Raw genomic sequence first — 17,375 nt, 5'->3', positions numbered from 1 at the left:
CCTTCAAAAGCCTTGATCTAAGTCTTGAAGAGGTAGCAAAAAAAAAAAAAAAAAAAAGAGAGAGAGAGATTTGTAGGGCTGGAGAGATGGCTCTGGGCTAAGAGCGCTGGCTTCTCTTTGAGAGGTCCTGGTTTCAAGTCTCAGCACCCACATAGCAGCTCACAACTGTCTCTAACCCAACACCTTCACACAGATGTACATGCAATACACATGAAATAAAAATAAATTTAAAAAAAGAGAGATTTGTAAAAATGTGATGAATGGTGCAGCACGCAGGATGGCCTCCTAAAAGCCTTTGTAGGAAATGTCCCCAAGTTCACTATCACAGAATCTGCTCGCTCCAAATCCCTTTTCCTCCAAGTCTTTGGTTTCCTGATATCAGACTATATTTCTTATTCCAATCCCTTTACTTCTCTCGTACCTTCTATAACCTTCTATAACCTTCTATAATCTTCTATAACCTTCTTACATATTTTGTGTGTTTTTTATTCTCCTCTCTTAATTAAGAGAACTGCACCTCCAAGCTATTACTTCTGATTCGGGGGCTGCAATTCTATGCTCTGTAAGTGTCTGTGAGAGCTGTGCTCCTAGTAACTAAAATATGAAGGAAATTTAGAGTGCAATTAGTTGAGTCCAATCTAGTGGGAAAGAAGTCTCTGGGAGGACTGAGGAAGAAAGGTGATCACAGTCTAATCAGATTTGCAATTTTGTTGAGATCTGACTTGAACCCAAGAGCGTTTAGCTCAAAGACTCTTGAATTATAGGCATGGGTTTACCGGTCTTAATTGGCATGGAAACTCTAAAACAGAGTTTTAAATCTTCAGCTTAAGGACCTCTGATCTCTGTACAGTGTTGGTCCACAATCACTGGAGGGCTAAGGTGCTTGACGGGGTGACAGACAAGACTGCAGATTGCTCTGCAGAAGTGCTTCCTTTTATAGTAACAGCAGGAGGCGGTAATGTGAGAAGCTCTCTCCCGCCCTTTGTAGACAGGGTGTCAACTTGTTTGCACCCTCAGCAAAGATATGGAAATAGAAATCACTGGGGAGTTCTTCTGGAAAATCCCTCAAAGGGAAGGAGCTGTGTCAACTGGGAAGCGTTTCTGTTCTTCCTTCTTTGTGCTAAGAATGAGAACGTTTTGTCTTTCCACGCGCGCCTGGTACAGCAGCACCAACTGTGGGCACTGAGAACTGTTAGCATACTGGTGGGGCTCCAAGGTGGCTGGCTTTCCCAGACCACTTCTGGGATGCTCGAGGACCGCCTATTGATTTCCTTCTATTTCTCTTGTGCTAGTTGTCTGAATTTGACCAGGAGTTCCTCCTTGTAAATTCTTCCATGTGGCCTGGTCATGTGACCACTCTCTTGCCACCGCTTGCACCTGGCCCCTTCCCCTTTTCCCACAGTGGGTTTGCTGGAGACTAGGCAACAGGGCAACCTGGCCGCAGCAGCACTTTCTTTCTTTCCTTCCTTTCTTTTCTTTCTTTCTTACCTTTCTTTCTTTCTTTCTCCTCCTCCTCCTCCTCTTCTTCTCCTTCTCCTTCTCCTTCTCCTTCTCCTTCTCCTTCTTCTTCTTCTTCTTCTTCTTCTTCTTCTTCTTCTTTTTCACCCGAGACAGCATTTCTTTGTGTAGCCTTAGCTGTCCTGGACTCGTCCAAGCTGGCCTTGAACTCACAGTGATCCACTTGCCTCTTCCTCCTGAGTGTTGGGATTAAAGGTGTGTGCCACCAAGCACAGTAGCACATTCAAAACTTCCTGCCACTGGCTACTCATAACATGTGGCTGATCTGATCGACATGTTGATTTTGGGAAAGAGGGTGGAGCTATTGTCTCATTGCCATCTTGGCTAAGGGCAATCACATGACTAACCTCCATCTTTGCTTTGGGAAAATTGTGGCTACATCTGACATCGTTACTAAGGGCTGCTAGCCCTGTTCAAACCCTTGCTAACCGCCAACTATAGCTTCTGTCTTTGAAGCTTTTTGTTGCCCAGAGTCCTGGTGCAATTAATTACAGGATTAAGCCTTACCTAATTTTACATTTTCAAGATTATATTTTTACTCTGGTTTGAAATGTTTTTATTTCTATTTATGTCTTTACTGATTCCTAGACAAATAAGTAAATGGTGTTCCTCCTGTCACCAGCTACCCTGGATTCACCTGCAAGCTTCCTGATGAACAGTGGTGTGGAAGTGTAAGCCAAATAAACCCTTTCCTCCCCAACTTGTTTTTGGTCATGGTGTTTCGTTCCAGCAATAGTGATGCTAACGAAGACAGAAGCTATAGTCAGTCATAACATCTCAGCAGCAGGACTACCTAAACCTGAGCTGCACAAGGACAACAGTAGACATACCAAAACAGGTGGGGGGAAGACCAGGGTCCTCATCTCTGCACAAATAATTATGGGCAGGGAATGTTGAGAGTGGGAGATACAGTCTTCTCCAGAGAAGAGCACACCATTGGCTACTCAGTACTAATGATCAGTCTAAAAACATATAGGCAGTAACACTATACAGACTGGTTGTATTTAGTAATACATGTGTCTGTACACGTATGCATATAAATGGATGGATGTATTTATATATGCACATGTATAGATATGCATGCATTAGCATTTAATGAAAAAAGAGGCTATGAATTTGACAGAGAGCAGGGAAGGGTGTATGGAGGGGTTTTGATGGAGGAAAAATAAGGGGTAAATGAGTAATTATATTATAATTATCAAAATCATAGAAATAATTTTAAAAAATTAACACTGAAAAATTTAAAAAGAAGCCATTCTATCATTGCCTTAGTGGCAATTAGGGTTACCTTTTCAGGAAAGCGGACAATATAAACAGTAATAGACATTTCATGTATAATAAGTGTCTGGAGAGTTTTGAGAAACAGTACAAGCATCCATATTTCTAAACTCCCCTTTCCCTTTGCACCAATTATGTCAGATTGTAAATCTGAGCTCCTATTAGTAGAATGAGGTGTAGCCGTCACACGTGTCCGGGACGAGAGATAGCCATTCTGACAGAGTCTGGCCTCTAGCCTGGTTTGGTTCCCAGCGCACTATTCTTCAAAAAGAAATTGATTTGCTGAGATACTTGTAATTTGTTTGTGAGGTCTTTGTGTGACACCAAGTGTATTCCTTTCCAAGCACATACATACACCATTTAGGATCAATAACTCGACAGTGACTTATTCTCGCGTTAACCACCACACACAGGCGGCGGGGGTGGGGGGGGTTGGGAATGGGGTGTTGGGAGGGGAATGGGGGGTTGGGAGGGGGGGCGAGCTTCTCTAATCAAAGCTCAAAGCAGCAGTAATTTACGGCTGCAAACAAGCATGTCCGTTTAACACAACTGAGATAGATTCTGCCTTTGGGCCTGTGCCATTCCCAGCCCTGGGCTTTTGACCAGACTTACAGTACTAGGCATGAATCAACTCCTGTAAAGCAATTCTCAAATCCATTAATTGGTTATTGCCCCCATAATGGTCATGACACTGGTGCATCACTGGGCATACATTGCCGAGCAGGTGGTAACTGGAGCATGCAGCATGGACAGCTAGGGAAGACATATTTTTAGGTGACAACCAAATAAGTATGAGTCTAAGACATTGTTACTTCAGGTCTCTATAATTAGCACTTAAGAAAATTCCTAATATTTAAAATTCAGCATTATATCAAAATATTAAAATTATTTTTAATGATAATAATCTTTGGTTGGGAAAGATAGGAATAAGAACGGAGATGATGAAATAAGAAAAACATGTGTCATTAATATATTTTACCTTTTTAGAAACAATTTTTGTATTTTTAATGTTTTGAATAGCTGCAATATGTTTAATACTATATGGCATATTAGAATACTTAACACATTGATCAAAAAATTCCAGTTTTACAATGTGTAATAAGCAGGTGATTAAGTATTGTGAGAGGTTTTCTTAACGATTTATAAAATCACTCTCCTGCCTAATAGCAGAAATAATCAACTCCAACCACAGTATGAATCACATCTCTACTTATAAAAATACACATGATAGACACAGCAGCCAGCTTTCCAGCTGCTCTGAAAACTATGCACCCAAGTCAGAACTGCCCAGCTCTGACAGGAAACTGAGTAAGCAGGGGGTGGGTCTAGCAAATGGCCACAGTACAGTATTCTTTAAACTCAGACTCATGCTGCCCCAGATATGTATGTTCCTCACCATTGAGTTGGAGGAATCTAAATCCTGGAATATCCATCTATTATTTTAATTAGATTATAAAAGAACACTAAATAGTTAAAGTGACAGGTGTCCAAAAGAACTGTGGTTCTAGATGAAACTGAGTATTTTACTGCTTGAAAACATCAAATTTGTAACTTTTATTGGGAAACAACAGCCACTTATACACATACATAGAAATAATTTGCTTTGTAATTAAGTACATACAAAGAAGTTAGACAATTGGCCAAAAGTTTCAAATATGATGTGTTACTTTTATAAATGCACTTGAAACTGTCTCAAGAGTTTAGTTAACTAAATAATAAAAGCACCACTGTTTTAAAATACCTGTCAGGGCTGAGAGATGGCTCAACAGTTAAGAGTGCTTGCTGCCTTTGCAAAGGACCTGAGTTAGTTCCCACAACCACTTGGGGGGCTGACACCCTATTCTGCTCTCCTTGGGCTCTTACACCACACACACACACACACACACACACACACACACACACACATTCTTCACACATACATACAAACGTATTTTAATCTTTAAAAAACTTTACAATTCTGAATATTTATTTTTTTGTTCTGTTGTTATTCAGTACATTGAAACTACAGAAACCTTGAGCATCCAAGAAGTCCTGTAGTGTCTTCAAGTTATCCTCAAGTACCCCATTGGCACTAACCTTAGGTGGGTTTTAGATTTTTAATTTTTTTTTAATTTTTTTTTTTTTTTTGGTTTGCTTCTGTTCTTTTTTTTTTTTTTTTTTTTTTTATTCTCTCATATATTACATCATGAATACATTTTTTCTTCTCCTCCAGCCTTTGTTTCCACATCTACTCCTGCATTTCTCTTCAGAAAAGGGTGGGCCTCCCATGGCTATCAACCAGCCATGGCATACCAAGTTGCAGTAAAACTAGGCACCTCCTCTCGTATTGAAGGTGGACAAGGTAACCCAGTAGGAGGAAAGGGGTCCCAAAAAGCAGTCAACAGGGTCAGAGACATCCCCTGCTCCCACGGTTAGGAGTCCCATAAGACCAGGGTGTGTAACCATAACATGCATGAGGAGAGCCTAGGTCGGACCTGCAGCCACTCCTTGAATGCTGGTTCTGTGGTTTTCTTCGAAGTTAAACAGGGGATTTTATTATGTAGTGCTGGCTGGCCTAGAACTCACGATGTAGAGCAGGCAGGCCTCAGACAGTTCTATTTCTGTCTCTGAATGTTAGGCTTATGGGCAGGTTCCACCACACCTGGCATCCTCAGACCTTAAGGTCCAGTTTATCTGATGATAAAAACAGAAAATTTTCTGAGGAAGGGAAGGATGGGGGGGGGGGCGGAGCTACCTGATATGTTACTATTTGATTATTGTCCCCAATGACTTCTCAGTCATTAAAATTAATGTAAATTTTCAAAGGCTTTCAAAATCTAATTAAGGCAAAAGTCTATATTAATGTACCTAAAAAAAAAAAAAAAAAAAAAAAAAAAAAAAGCCTTCTTTCGCTTCGATACTGGTACAAACTGAGCATGCCCAGAGGCATTCTTGTTTGTTATTTATGATGGCAAACTGAGTAGACCCAGCCCTTTTAACCCCGTGAACATTCGCCACGTTCTCTTGAGCTGAGTGTGTCTAACATATCCTATATCCCTCCTCACAGGACTGTTTTTAGAGCAAACCCCTTAACAATCAGTAATCAGCGTGTGCCCAACTCTAAAGCACTTTCCTATGTGAGTGTGCACAAGCCCTCCAAGTAAAACCCTACACTTTTTTTGTTCCGGTCGGCAATGCTTAGAAATAACAGCCATGCTCTCCTGGAGTGCTCAGTGTCTTTCCGGTTCTGGTTTCTTAGCTGCCTCGCTTGTTTTGGCTTCCCACACACTCAAGTGCTCGGTTTCAATACAATACACCTGGCGGCAGTGCTGTGGAGCTGTTGCTTAACTGGCACCACCAGATGTCACTATTCTGATACCTAATTGGGACTAATGCAGGGCTGCAAAATCCTAATTTGTTACTCAACTTGGAACACCACGGATGGGCATTGTAGGTGAAGGGTCAAGGACAGAAAGCTTTGGGTGGACTGAGAAGCTCTGTGTGGGAACTAAGCGCACTGATAATGCCTGTGAACTGTTAGGTTCCTGGGCACTTCTGATAAGAGGATCAATGTACTGTGAGTTGTATCTGCTTTGTGACTGCTGGAGAGACGACTTTCGAGTGGGCTCTTCCATCCCATCCTTTTCTGGCCCATGAATCTCCAACACGCTGGTGCACGCAGCACGCATGCACGCAAGCAGACACACACACTGCAGTCACCATCACCAGCAGCAGCAGCAGCAGCAGCAACCCAGTCTCTGTTCCCTTCAGTTGTTCTGAATAAAGCAGTTCTGTTTCTGGAGATGCCCATCTGCCCTGTTATTGCCAGGTCTCCTCCATCAATCGCAGCCCAACAGTAGGAATGAGCTGGAATGTGCAGGAATGTGCAGTGTCGACGTGATCCCTGATGTTTCCTTACCTTCCAGGTTGACTCATCTATAGACTTAGCTCTGATTAGAGTTGAGGATCCGAATCCAGGTGGCACACACAGATGTCCAGCCTCTTCGGTACTAGAACAAAGAATTGGTCAGGGGACACAGATAGTGACAGAAATACATGGTTCCTTTTTTTAAAAAATTATTTATTTATTATAGTTTATTCACATTACATCCCAGTTGTTATCCCCTCACTCTTATCTTCCCGTTCCCACCCTCCCTTCCTCCCTCCCTCTTGCATTCCTATTCCCCTCCCCTAGACCTCCAAAAGGGGGGAGGGGTACCTCCTCCCACCTTCTGGTCACAGTCTATCAGGTCTCATCAGGATAGCTAGCATCTTCTTCCCTGTGTGCCTGAAAGGCAGCCCCGCTAAGAGGTAGTGATCAAAGCACAGGCACCAGAGTTCATGTCAGAGGCAGTCTCCTCCCTCTCCACTCCCCGCACACATGGAGAGTGAGCTGTCCACGGGTGACATCTGAACAGGGGTCTAGGTACTTCTGCATGCACTGTCCTTGGTTGGCGCATCAGTTTGTGCAGCACCCCTAGGTCCAGATCCACTGGCCTTAGTGGTCTCCCTGTGGAGCTCCTGACCCCTCCTGGTCCTTCCAGACCCCTTCCTCTCTTCCATACCACTCTCAGCTCTCCGTCCAGAGTCTGGCTGCAAGCCCCAGTATCTGTAGAAAAAGACATTGGTGGGAACGGATAGTGAGGGTAGACCAATATGCTAAAGCCTGAACCATGAACTGACTGCCTGCCCCCTTTACAGCTCACTCATGTAGCAGCCCTTCCTCTGACACTTGCAGATTCAAGGAGCTTTTCTTTTTTTTTTTTTTTTTTTTTTTTTTTTTCTTTTTTTCTTTTTGGTTTTTTGAGACAGGACTTCTCTGTGTAGCCTTGACTGTCCTGGACTCACTTTGTAGACCAGGCTGGCCTCGAACTCACAGAGATCCGCCTGCCTCTGCCTCCCAAGTGCTGGGATTAAAGGTGGGCACCACCACAACAGGCTTCAAGGCGCTTTTCATAAACCTGCCCTATTTTGTTATTTAAAGGCAGCAGTGGGAGAGGTTGACAGTCTTCCTTTACCAACTGGCTTTTTTTCATGATAATTCTTCATGGTCTGGAATCTCCTTTTCTGCCATCTCTACAGTTTCTTTCTCAGCTTGCCCATTATACCTGATGTGGTCAACGGTCTCTTATTTATGGAAATACACGGTATAGAAGTGAATCCTTAATGACATTCAATTTTTAAAAGGTGCTGGAGTAGCCAGAGAGCCACTGGGTTGAAAACAAAACCTCTCTGTTCCCGCCTGCTCTGGACCACTGTATTGGTTACTTTTCTTGTTTCTGTGGCCAAGCATTGACAAGAAGCAGCTTAATGGAGGGGAGGTTTACACTGGCTCACAGTCCAAAGGTACAGTCTGTTATCTGTGATATCTATATTGTAACAGTGTCAGGAGCATGATGCAACAGTCAGGGACAGAGCACACCACGGGCGTGTGCAGCTTGATTTCTTGTCTTCATTCAGTCAGGTGCCCTAGTCCTTGAAACGGTACCACACATTTAGGATGAGTCCGGCCACTTCAATCAACCAAATCCAGATAAAGCATCAAAGATATGCCAAGAGGGTTTTTTTTTCCCATAGTGATTCTAAACATCGCCAGATTTGCAGTCATTACACACACAGAGAGACAGCACGCACTAAATACTATCACAACCACAATCAACACAAAAGTTTTCTGAGATCCTAAGAGGCGTGACATTTGTCCCTGTTGTTGGCATGGCTCTGAGCCTGGAAAAAGGCTGCTGGAATTTCTTGTGTCTCTTCCTAGTGAACTGGACAGAGACATATGGATGGTTACATAGAAAAGAAGGTTGTTTATTAAAGGATAGTACACACTTGGAGATGTGCCTGACATAGACTGTGGTCCAGCTCCAAGATCAGAATGGATGTGGCCTTGGTGACTTCTAAGGAGTCACTTACATAGTATCTATTTCTGCCATGTCACCAGGGCTTTTCTGAGCACACTCCCCTAATAGAATGAAGCCCATACAGAGGAAGCTGCCCGTCTGCCTATGTTGCCTCCTTTCTATGCCCCCTTCTTCCTCACACCACCCCCTAGTCTCTTACCCATCTCTACCACCATACAGGCATGCCGTCTCCCGGCAGCATAGCGTCCCAGCCACAGTGTAGATCCCAGAGTAGCATCTGATCTGATGTGGCTCTGTCATTGTCTGTCTGGAAATAGCATCTGGTCTCAGAACTTGAGGGCTCAGCCCCTGACTTCCACTAGTGTACTCTAGATAAGAAACAAAGGCCGTAGGTTGCTTAACTTGTGCGTTTGGACGTCCGGCTGTGTCAGAATTCCCCAGTTCCCTCCTTGATTTTGAGTAATTTGTGCAAGATCCCCACAAAATTCAAGAAATCACACTCACTGGATTATTTTAAAGCTTATAACAAAGGATATAGATTATATATCATCAAGCTAGAAGAGGGTTGCAGGGCTACAGTACTTTCTCTAATTCCATGGACCCTGTTTGGAGGTTTTAAATTCTCTTCATTACACAAGCATAATTGATTTAAACATTGCCCACTGCTGAGCAACTAACCCTTCAGGCTTTTTTCTTCCCTTCTTTAGAGTGTGGCTGCAAGTGTTAACATTCTAGTGCTGACTTGCTGTTTCTTTTATTTTCTTTTTTAAAAATCACTTCATGGCTGATCCCAGCCCCCCTTCTTCATCCCCCAGTTCCACCCTCGTGCCCCTCCCCCAACTTCCCCTTCTGCGTCTCAGAAAAGGGAATCTCTCCCCCCATGGGTACCTCAAGTTGCATCTCAAGTTGCAGCAGGACTAAGTGTATCCTCTCCCACTGAGACCAGACAAGGCAGCCCAGCTTGGGAAAAGGGATCCAAAAGCAGACAACAGAGTCAGAGACAGCCCCTACTCCTGTTGTTAGGGGACCACATGTTGACCAAGCTGAACTTCTGCTACATATCTGTAGGAGGGCTAGGTCCAGCCTGTGCTTGCTCTTTGGTTGGTGATTCAGTCTCTGTGAGCCCGCATGGGCCCAGGTTAGTTGACTCTGTAGGTCTTCCTGTGGTGTCCTTGACCCCTCTGGCTCCCTCTAGCCTTCCTCCCACTTTTTCACAAAACTCCCAGAGCTCAGCCTATTCTTTGGCTTTGGGTCTCTGCATCTGTTTCCATCAGCTGTTGGATGAAGCCTCTGAGAAGACAATTTTGCTAGGCTCCTGTCTGCAAGCATAGCAGAGTATCATTAATAGTGACAGGGGTTGCCTTTCTCCTATGGTGTGGGTCTCAAGTTGGGCCAGCCATTGGTTTGCCATTCCCTCAATCTCTGTCCCATCCTTGTCCCTACATTTCTTCTGGGCAAGACAATTTTTTGGTTGAAGGTTTTACAGATGGCTTATAGGTGGCCCTCCCTTTACTGGAAGTATCACCTAGCTGCAGGAGGTGGCTACTCCAGGCTCTTTAACTACCCCCACCCCAGCTGCTAGGCCCCCCCATAGCCTCCCTTGTCTCAGAAATGCCCCCCACCACCAATTTCCATCCTCTCTTCTGGTCTTACCCCCGCCTCCCTACACCTGATCCCCACCCCTGTTACCCTCCTGACCCCCCTCTCCTACCCAGTTCCCTCCTTCCATCTACTCCAGATGTTTATTTTATTTTCCTCCCTTGGTTCCCTCCTGCTTTGTCAGGAGGCTTTACAGTAGGGGTCGAGGAGGTAGATCCAAAAGTCCCAAGAGTCTGAAAGGGAGGGAAGGGGTAGCAGGTAAGTCCTGAGAACTGGAAGGTTTAGTGGCCTGGTGCAAATCCCCCATAGAGACAAGGGGCTGGAGAGATGGCTCAGCGGTTGAGAGCACTGACTGTTCTTCCAGAGGTCATGAGTTCAATTCCCAGCAACCACATGGTGGCTCACAACCATCTATAATATGATCTGACACCCTCCTCTGGCCTACAGATGTACACGCAGGCAGAGCTCTGTATACATAATAATAAATAAATAAATCTTAAAAAAAAAAAAAAGACAAGCCTAAAGCCTTTTTCTTCACAGTTATTGCTACAACTTTGAAAGGGTCTTTAGAAGATTGTAACAAGGTGACAGAGCTGTGTTCCTACTATTTACACATAAGTCAGAAGCTGTGGTCAGCTTAGTGAAAATGATTCCTTTGCTAACTGCAAATATAAAACAGAAATTTCATTGCATAACGAAAGCTGGGCGTCCCTGCATCTTCTTCCTCTGCTGGGTGTTGGTACTCAGCACTAGGGCTGTTAGATGAACACTTTCTAAAACTCTCTGCCTTCCTGGAGCATCCGTAGCAATAATCTCTTCTATCTCTAATTGCAGCAAGCTGGAGGGACAAGGTAATTGTGGGGACATAAGGGGGTGGGGTCGGGGGAGGTCAGCCTGGAGCCTCTCACCAACCTGGAGACTGGATAATCCCAGCTCAATTAACATTTTCTCTAAGGGTTGCTGACACAGAGAGTGTATCGCTTTTAAATTTAGATATTTTTATTCTAAAATAGTGGCGAATTCAAGGTAATGACTAAATGTATGTGACCTTAGGTAGGGTCTTAGTCCTTTCCTCAGTCTCTGTGTACAGCAGAAAACATCCTACCTTTCTGCATGGCTGTGATGTAGATGTCACCTTATTGATTGTAATCCTGTCAGGTGACCCTCAGGTATCATCCAACTATCTCATTTAGATATCTTAGCAACCATTTTAAAATAGTAACCTCAAAAGTATGCACATCTCACAGGTAGCTACTGTAATATGAAGGGAAGCAGCTGAAAAGAACTGCACTTTCCACAGAAACGTCTGCAAGTTTCAATAGCGTGGGGAGGCTGGGATGTTGAAGGGCAGAGCCGAGTTATCTTGGAGTGTCTTTATCCCACTTGATAGCCATGTATTGCCCCCTCTCTTCACAAAGTAACATCTTTGTGACTGTTAATGTAATACTTTGGAATGCAGGAACAGACACATGGTTTCCAAGTGTCCAGGGGTCTGAGAACACTGTCAGAGAGCATCCAAGCCTCAGCTTTGCTGGACCCCACCTACCTGACCGTTTCTACATATGTATTTGAAAGTGTCTTGATTTGTAACTTCTTTGCTCTGTTACTATAAACTTGCCATGAAACTGTTACAAGGTTGGGACATGGAATTGGAGGTAACCTAACTCTGTGTTCCAGAGCCAGAATAGACTGCCTATTATCCATTTTGAATTGAAGGTTGCGTTTTTGCATTGTTAAGAACTAAAAACTGATGCTTTATTTTCAAAATTCCCTTGAGCCAGCTTAGTTACTAGTGTCAGCTAGTCTAAATATCCCCAGCACACACACACACACACACACACACACACACACACACACACACACACACACACAGTACTAACAACCATGCTTGCCTGCAAGGTCATACACTGGACAACCCTTCAACTAAACAGCATGTAAAATGTAGAGATGTAAAGTCTTGAATCTGTCATTGCTGCTGAAAAGAGACACATGTAAGTAACAAATAGAAAGATGAGACCTACATGACAGGACTGTGCCTTTCTGGTTCCTCAAAAACAAACAAACAAACAAACAAACAAATGAACAAAATCCAGTAATGGACAAACTTGCTTGCCTTGGGGTTTAAAAGCTGTTCTCCATGGTCACCCAGAGCTGACACCTGACTTTGTGAAATAAACTGCCAGGATTTTGCCACTCTGACTCTTCAGTGAACTTATTACCAAGTAAGGATCCTTGGCAGGGGCATAAAAGCCACCAATGAACTGGGTCTACCCCCACTCTCTTGAGACAGGTTCTTACTATGTAGTCCTGGCTGGCCTGGAGCTCACCAAGTAGCCCAGGCTGGCCTTGAACTCACAAGAGTTCAAGTTCTGAGTGCTCTTGTTCTGAGTGCTGGGATTAAATGTGTGAGCCACCACACCACACACCCTGCTTTTTTTTTTTTTTTTAACTGTGTATGAGTGTTTTCCCTTACATAAATGTACTATGTGTGTGCTTGGTGACAGTGAAGGCCCGAATAGGGTGTCAGATCCCTTGGAACTCGAGTAAGAGGTGTTTGTAGTCACCTGATGTGGGTGCTAGAAACCAAACCCAGGTCCTCTGAAAGAGAAGTAAGCACTTTTAACCTCTAAGCCATCTCCCTAGTACTGGTAATACAATTTCAGAAAGATACACTAAGAGAAAAGTAAACACCATAATATTCAAAGATATTTCAAACAGGGCATGGTGAGCTGAGCTGCAAGGAGCATAAATACCGGCCCCAATTCCCAGGAACTGTTAGAAAGCCACATAGAAAACCCCAGTGGGTATTCACCCACAAGAATCAATTACAGGTTTGTGCTGATAAAATTTAAAAACTCCATTCCCAGCAGGGAGCTGAAAATTTAGCAATGTGACCATCAGTGGCAGAATTGCAAGTTTTAAGCTTAAAAAAAAAAAAAAAAAAAAAATCCAAGATCAACTGTCAGTGCTTCTCAACTTTCTTCGACCTTTGATGGGAGTCATTTGACCCGATCATCTACAGAAGCTCAGAACACCCGGAAAGATTTGTGTCAATTAATAAAAAGGGTATCAAGAAATGAAACAAAGAAAAACCAAAAGAGAGCAAATTAACTTCCCTGTCTCTCCAAGAACTGCATTCTGAAAACTTCACTGTCTTTGTACAGTGTGATGCACAGTTACGGCTGCACATCTTTAGATGACTTCACTGCCAGCCTTCTTCAGCTTAGGGGAATTGCTGCCCTGTTCTAGAATAAAAGGCAAACCTGGCACACGTGTGTCCCCAGCACCTGCTGCAAACAGAAGCCCCTCCCAGTCCACAGATAAAGGTACCAGGAGTGCCGTCCTTCTCCTGCGGGCCTTGCACATTTCTTTTATCAAGCAATATTTTTAGAGTAATCTGGTGCGAAGTGAAGGCAGCTGAAGGAACAGGGAGGCCCCTGTGGTGGGAAATAAATCATGGTGGTTTCAGCAGCTTCAGCCATTATAACCATCATCTCAATCATCGTCCTAATGCGTGTGTGTGTGTGTGTGTGTGTGTGTAGATGTGTGTGTGTGTAGATGTGTGTGTGGGTGTTAAAACAGGGTTTCTCTGTGTAGCCCTGGCAGTCCCGGAATTTGCTCTGTAGACCAGGCTGGCCTCGAACTCAGAGATCCAGCTGTAAGGGTATGTGCCACCAACATGGAGCTGAGCGGCTTTCTTTATGGAGAATCCAACTCTACCACAGTTTGCGTAGCAAGTTCTTTACGCCACTTCTGGCCACTTTAAGCTTTCTAGGGCAGTGACTCAACCTCCAGATGCTGTGACCCTTTGGGACAGTTTGCCATGCTGTGGTGACCCTCATAAAATTATTTTTGTTGCTACTTCATAGCTGCCATTTTGGCTGCTGTTATGAGTTGTGATGCCTGTGTTTTCCGATGGTCTTAGGTGACCCTGACCCTTGGGAAAAGGACCTTCAAAGGTCATAACTCTGGGGTTGAGAAGTGCCATTCTAGTGCTTGGATGCAGCACCACTACTCAGGACACAGAGAATCACATGGACTCGGCATTTCTTCTGAGGAACAGTGTCACGGTAGCCTCCCCAGAGAAGTCTTGCTAACTTGCCTATTTTATGACCCCGTTTTCCTTCAGGCTTTATGTGCTCAAGGCCAGTGTGACAATGCTTCCTCTCTATGACATCACAGTTCTTCCTCTCTATGACATCACAGTTCTTCCTACCTATGACATCACAGTTCTTCCTACCCATGACATCACAGTTCTTCCTACCTATGACATCACAGTTCTTCCTACCCATGACATCACAATTCTTCCTATCTATGACATCACAGTTCTTCCTACCTATGACATCACAGTTCTTCCTACCCATGACATCACAGTTCTTTCTATCTATGACATCACAGTTCTTCCTATCTATGACATCACAGTTCTTCCTATCTATGACATCACAGTTCTTCCTATCTATGACATCACAGTTCTTCCTACATATGACATCACAGTTCTTCCTACCTGTGCTTCTCTAACTCCCTCTCCCTCACCCTTGTTGGGCTTACACTCCTCCCACTCCACCCCCAATATTGTCAGCAACTAAACTATTTTCAGGCTCCTTTTTTCTAGAAAACCCAGGGTTTTTATAGATATTATGCTCTCTCTTCCGTTTTCTTTTTTTAAACTTAAATTTGGATTTCTGTCACAATTAAGAATCATAACTCATTAAAGCCAAATATAAATGTCTCCACCTTATTTGTCAGCTCGTAGCATTTTATAATTTTTCTTTGAGGCACATATGACAAAATTCTTAATAGCTGTCTGTCTGTCTGTCTGTTTTTTGAGACAGTTTCTCTGAGTAGCCCTGGCTGTACTAGTCTGTAGCCCTGGCTGGCCTCAAACTCAGAGATCCAGCTGCCTCTGCCTTTCAAATGCTGGGATTACATGCACATGGCACCATCACCCATATCTAGAGTTGCATTAAACTGTAACTCTAGAAATAAGGATTTCATGTATTTTTGTATGTCATTCAAGAATCAGTCTCTATCATTAGATTCACCAAAAACATGAGTAAGCAAGGAATACATGTTTGAATTGCTAAATGAATGATTGAATGACTTCTATTTTTTAACTGTCATAGTAATAATAAGAGTATTACCGAGAACCCTGAGTGTGGTCGGTTGGAGCAAATATATCTGCCCGGAGGCACACTGGGAACCCTGAGTGTCCAGATGGCTTCCACAGAACCCAAGGTATCAACATGTCAAGTCAAGACTGGATACGGGTAACAGTATGACCAAATCCACTGAGAAGCCAGAAGAGATTTTTTTTTTTTTTAATTATAAATACAAAAACGATGAACTTTTCAAGAGACTTAAAAGTTACCACTTTTGCCCAGCTGGCCATTCAAGTTTCTTCCCTGTCAGATCAAACACTGGAAGTGACAGCTGAGGAGATTCAAAGGCTCGAAGACAACGATTTCTGCAACTTCAGAGACGGATGCTGAAAACTCTGCCAAGACCAACGGGAAAGGGAGCCCTGGGGTAAAATCACCCAGTCCTGTCCCGTTCATCAACAGCACCGGAGCGGATTCCAGTCGCTCCACTCTGCGGAACTGGATGTAGACAAAGGGCTCATGAGGAAAGAAGAACCTAGTGGCAAAGACAAGCCTTATCCGACTGCCCCTTCCTGCTGCTGGATGTGCGCGACAGAGACTCTTACCAGCAGCGTCACATTGTTGGGGCATACAGTTACCCAGTTACAACTCTATCCAGGACAATGAACCCCTACTCAAATGATATTATTGAGTATAAAAACGCTCATGGCAAGATCATCATTTTATTCGATGACTACAAGAGGCTGGCCAGCCAGGTGCCCACGACTGTGTGTGAGCATGGGTTTGAAAAATTCTTCACACTCTCCGGGGGTCTGAAAGTCTTAGCTCAGAAGTTCCTAGAAGAACTGGTCACTGGTTCCTTGTCAACCTCTTGCCAGCAGGCCCGGAAATAATTCAGCCCCCAAATACCACCCCTGCCAGCCGAGAACAAGTGGAGATTTACCCCAGAAGACTTAAAAAAGATAGACTTAACTGGAAGCAGACCATAGACCAGCAGACAATCCTAGCTGACTGAACCAGAATAACTCGGCTGGAACATACTCAAAGGTGCCTGTTGGTCGCCCTGGCCAGGACCTGTCCACTGGGGGTCTTGCTGCCCACTTGAACCCCCTCACACTCAACAGTGGCCACCTGCAAGGCAAATCCTGGAAGTGAAGACCTGTGTTATTTAGTCAAATAAATGTCCCCTCCTTTCGGAACCCCCAGCACTCCCAACTTGGTCGTTTTCAGAACTGCCGTAGAGAAATGGCTGGGCTACAGTGGGCGAAACCAGGCCCACTTCTCCCTGTCTGCAGCTCCCCTCCCCTCGCTCAGGGAGGATTCTGACAGCTGACCACACAAACCAAAGGCTTGACAGGCTCTCTTGGCTCTTCCTGTTGTTTACAGAATATTTGTGTGTTTTGAAATTGAATAGGAAAAATGAAAGATGCTTCTTAAAAAAGACGTTTCTTAAAAAAACAAAACAAAACAAAAACAAAAAACACCAGAGTATTACCTATAGTTAACTAAGGGTTTTGAGCCCTAAGAAACATATATAATGAATAAAACTTTTAAAAATTAAAGAAAAATAACTTGAACTCTGAGTTTATAAATGAGTCTTCAGTGCATCTAAACAAACAACTAGTTCAGTGGCGTGTGTTCACCCCTGATCCTGTGAAAACTGAGTTGCTAGGTCTAAATCACAGACTAATAGCCTTTAGGAATTATTTGTTCTGAGATTTGGGTTGTGCTACCGCAGGTCTATTATCTGATTTTTCATTTACTCACTTATGATAGGAGTGTTTCCCTGTGTCTGACTTATTTATTTAGGTGCCAGAACTCAGGGCCCGTGGTAAGAACATTCCATCAGCGTTCAGGTGGTTTTGAGAAGTCACTCCCTCTGCGAATGATAGGATTGTTATCCCTGTGAGGGACAGGTGAGGTACTGTGGTGGTGTTAGCAGGACTCGGGGGGGGGGGGGACAGCCACAGACAAGGTAGCTCCAGCTGAGCGTGATTATCTATCAATAAACAAGGGCTGCACTGCAGTTTTGAAGATG

At 43.9% G+C, this 17,375-nt stretch overlaps 1 pseudogene; it reads left to right on the top strand.

Annotated features, from left to right (window-relative positions):
- LOC127199055 (centrosomal protein of 41 kDa-like) overlaps positions 1–16,492 on the top strand; it is a 31,796-nt pseudogene extending 15,304 nt beyond the window's left edge.
- The last annotated feature ends 883 nt before the right edge of the window (positions 16,493–17,375 follow it).

Source organism: Acomys russatus, chromosome 15 (assembly GCF_903995435.1).
Source record: "Acomys russatus chromosome 15, mAcoRus1.1, whole genome shotgun sequence".
Lineage (NCBI taxonomy): Eukaryota > Metazoa > Chordata > Mammalia > Rodentia > Muridae > Acomys > Acomys russatus.
The sequence above is the reverse complement of the archived record's forward strand: the minus strand, read 5'-3'. Positions and strand labels throughout refer to the sequence as shown.